Here is a 4,835-nt window from a genome sequence, read left to right as displayed (position 1 = left end):
AGTCTCCTTTACATGAGCTCCGACACAATCTCCTTCAAAACAAGCGACACAACCGGCAGAATCGAACGCCCTATGGTCGCCCACGACAAAGGGCACACAGTGGGACATTCTGCTACATACTGGGAGCCTGATGGATCCGAAAACGGCATTGCGGCCTAGTGTGCGCCGGGCGGGAGAGGCGGCCGCTCCCCTGACCCGGAGGCGTCCTGGAGCTGCTTACCGTACAAATCAACCCTGCTACCCCCCCCCGGACCGGCGGGGGTTATCCCGGTCCACCCTGGGACGGCCTTCCCAGATATGCCGAGAAGTGGAACGTCGTTCACAAACGGAGGCCCACCTAAAATGGCGCATCCGACACGTGCAGACGACCCAATCGATGAACCTGATATCCTTGCACGACTTAACCTCCACTTCGAAACATTCTGGAGGAAGCTGATGCATAAACTGGGCCAATCTAACCCGACCTGGCCTCCTGCTTCCCCGAAGCGACCGCACTCCATCGACCCATCGCAGAAGGTCAGGTGGATGCCGCAACACCCAGCATCTAAGACGGCCCGAGCAGGGTGCTCTTGCAAACAGACCCGCCACTAACGCAACACCCGGCGGCCCGGCAGAGGCTCAACCCAGGTGCCCAAACCATCCGGGCAGAAGCGACACGTAATATGGGACCGCCCGCAGGCACGAAGAAGGCCTACTAACATCGCCCCGGCCCATGAACTGAACCGCGGGCCCCACTCAGACCCACGCAGGAGCTGGGTTGGAGCTGAACCCCACATGACACAGCACGGTACAGCCATTCGGCACCAACCAAAGCTATGGATCCACCTACTCACACTGATGCCCCTACAAGATGACAACCAGCGGAGATCATGGGGCTGCATGGACTACCCAAGTCTCGCCTCACATCCACACCCGAGGCCAACCCATGACGAGGGCATAGGCTGATAGCGGCAACACATCTTACCGCAGCTCTGTCATCCACACTGCAAGCCCTCTATCACCGGAGGACACCGACTAACCCCTGCCGAAATCACCTGGATGCTGTCCAGTTACCAGTATCGTTTGACTTTGCGTTTTTGCCTCTTTTATCATTAACCTGCTAGCCCATATACTACCTGTCTCTCCTAGAGCGCATTAATGATTCATAGATCAAGAATATGAGTAGCATGTCTTTATCTGGGTTTTAATTTCTTTTTGTTTACTCGACTAACCAACCTGCAATTAGAGCTATCCTTATTGATATAGCAGATAGATATATTTGCATAGCCTGGTGTTTAGCTTTTATATGCTGAGTGGGTGCAAAGCGAGAGTATTTGACCTGATGTTATGTTATTGCTCAACGGATAATTCACCTTAGACGAGACCAAACTAGTCCTACGATTGCCTAGCTTAACATGCCTGAGCTAATATACTAATGTTATAAAGCAGAATGTTCTTAAGTGTTTCTATATATTTCTGGTTCTTTTTTCTTTTTTTTTTTTTCTCTTATCCTTCTATGTATCACGAGAGACCTGCAATTTTCTTTATAAGCAACCGAGTGAATCAATCTATGTCTATCGTAGTTACATGTATAATTATTTTAGCATGTCATATTGCAAGTATGAGCAAGTTATTCCTAAGCCATGTTTATATCCAACCTGATGTCAAAACGTATGTATCTATAAAAAAAAAAAAAAGGTGCACTGTTTATCTCATCCCCACTGTACCTAATGTCCTGAAACCTGCATATGGATTGCCGTTGGGGTACCATACGCAAGCCTGTGATTGAAAAATGCACTGCTAAAAATAAAGAATTTAAAAAAAAAAAAAAGAAAAAGTGGGTGATCTCAAACTCTGTTGTCCATCACTATCTAGAACCCTTTTTGAATCTCGTAGAATATATTTACATGCAACACACCTACCGCACCCATGATTTTGGGGGCATTTGGGCATTTATGCCTGGCAGACACCCCTCTTTGTAGATAACCACTCACTTTAGTGTCCCAGATCACCAATGACAAAATTCATGCCTGGCTGACACCCCCTTTTTATGGAGGACCACTCACTTTAGTGTCCCAGATCACCACAGGACAAAATTGTGAGGTATGATATAATGATGGGCTGTGCATGAAAATTGCCGCTATGTAGTATACAGACAGAATTCATAGGCTGCAAGAGGGAAACCCATTAAATATTCAAAGCAATAAGGTTTTTTTGTGATCACTCCTTGATTAATGTGATGCTGATTTGCCTCCTGCATCATATGCATCATATGGGTTCTAAAACACTTATTCTGCAGAATTTTTATGAGCTGTCCATCAGCAAAGAGAATATATATATATGCCCAGGAAAACATGGCGTATCTAGCCAATCTATCTACATAATATCTAAATCAGCGTGATAAACTGTGGGCTCCCAGCTATTGTTGAATTACACACGCGATAAATCTAAAGCAGCTGGAATGTTACAGCCAGAAACAAACATATTGTAAGCATAGCATTGAACCTTTAGATTCCATGCCCAATTTTGTGTTTATATCTTTGCCCATATCTGCTTGTATCACTTTTTCCCATAATAATTGTGTTTTGCCCATATCTGCTTGTATACACACAGCATTCCAGCATGACACACATAAACCAGTGGCGGACACTCAATGGGGGCGGGGGCAGCATGCCAACGTCTTTACGACTTAATGTAGTCGTTGATGCCCAGTGATGTCTTAAAAGTGTATCCCTCATCCTAGAGCATAAACTTCAAGCTACAGCGAGTGGGACCAGAATGGGCGCAGGTCAGCGACACAATACACATTTCAGTGACACAGTAGGGGGACCAGAAAGAGCACTTTATTAGGAATTTCTATTCCCAGAGGTCTCACATTGGGACTGTCCTGCTAGAACCAGGAATTTGGAAGGAATGTTTAACTGACACAAGCCTTAGTAATTGATTAAGTTACATTTTTTGCGCAAATTTTCCTATGAAAATAAAGGAAGTTCTTTCTATGATTCACTTAAAAAAATAAAAAAAATAAATCATCATAAATTATTCAGGCAAATGTAGCCAATCAGGTTGGGGAGATATTCACAGTAAGTGGTTCTTACTTGGGGATTTCAGCTGAAAAGAATCGAGTAGTCGTCTATACACCTCAGGCATTATAACACTAAACAACTATCTCTCACCTGTTTCCAGGCATAAACTGAAGTTAGCATTTCCATGGCAACATTTCACTCTGGATGCTGTTTGCCTCACTCCCCCCCCCCCCCCCTTCCCTTCCCTACCGATCACCAGCTAATCTCTTTATGGCTATGCTGCTTGCAGAGTCTTATATCTGAGAAGGGGGCCATTTATACAAGTCTCCTGCCAGGAAAACACAACACAGCAGGCGATTTGTTACACAAGAAATTCCTGCTGGTTTCAGAGAGATTCTAATATTAACCCATGAAGTACCACCAGCACTAGCATAGGTATCTTCGCTGTTCTAATATGGTATACATTACCCATCAACAGATTGAGTACACCTGGCGGGAAGCAAGTTTTCTATGACAGTCAGGGTTATTTACCTATTCCAACGTTTTAATAAGGAATGGCACTCACCAATAAAGATAGAAGATCGACATTATGGTGCCACACAAAAAGGACGACTACATCTCCCTCCTGAATTGTATCCTAAAGAAGAAATTATCCGGGCACACAGAGGCTATATTCCAAACCGCAGACTTTATCGAAGATGAACAGGCAACGTTTCAGCTCACAGAGGAGCCGAAAGACTTCTGTGTGAGCCGAAACGTTGCCTGATAATCTTCAATAAAGTCTGAGGTTTGAGTTAGAGCCTATGCGTCCCCGGATATTTTTTATAGGGTTATTTACTAATGTGAGAATTGTTGTAAATTCAAAGTGAATTTCAAATTTAAGGTCAAGTTAGCCAAAGTGGAAACATATCTGACTTGGAGTTTGGCTGATTTGGCTTTAAAGGGACACTATATGCACACAGGCCACTTCATCTCATTAAAGTGGTGCAGTGCCCCTGTCCTCTTAGCCCTGCTATGTAAAACATTGCAGTTTCAGAGAAACCGCAGTCTCTTTTGGCTGACCAATACACATACAATGCAGTGGCTGTACCAGACAGCCACTAGAGGTCCGCATGCTCACGGGGCCCATCAGGTGACCCAAGGACTTATGGCCATCTGATGGGTACTGCTGAACAGGGCCCAGTTGGGTACCACGGCCCTTTAATAGCTACCGGGCCCCTGTATGATCAGTGATGGTGGGAGGAAGTGCGTATAGATGACTTCCTCCCAGCTAACAGTGGAGACTCACGTAGGACTGAGAGGAGGCACAGGAGTTGGTAGAAGGAAGCAGAGAGCCAGCAGCAGGATCCCAAGCAGCCATCCTTCTGCAACAAAATGTATGCTTACAGGAGGGTGGCTGCAAATATAAACATTATGACATGTATGAGTATGTATCAATGTTTGTATCAGTTTTTGTGTATGTGTATCAAGATGTGTCAGCGTGTGTTATCTGTGTGTCAGGGTGTGTGTATGTGTATCTGTGTCAAGGTGTTTATATGGATGTCAGTGTGGGCATCTGTGTCAGGGTGTGTATGTATTTCAGTATATCAGGATGTGTGTGTGTCTGTGTGTGTATCTATGTTAGAATGTTTGAGACAGAGGGGATGTGATGATAGAAACATTTAAATACATAAAGGGAAACAACACAGTAAAGGAGGAGACTATATGTAAAAGAAGAAAAACTACCACAACAAGAGGACATAGTCTTAAATTAGAGGGGCAAAGGTTTAAAAATAATATCAGGAAGTATTACTTAACAGAGAGAGTTGTGAATGCATGGAATAGCCTTCC

The sequence above is a fragment of the Pelobates fuscus genome, chromosome 7 (genome assembly GCF_036172605.1).
Source record: "Pelobates fuscus isolate aPelFus1 chromosome 7, aPelFus1.pri, whole genome shotgun sequence".
In the NCBI taxonomy this organism is placed as follows: Eukaryota; Metazoa; Chordata; class Amphibia; order Anura; family Pelobatidae; genus Pelobates; species Pelobates fuscus.
This window is presented reverse-complemented; position numbering follows the sequence as displayed.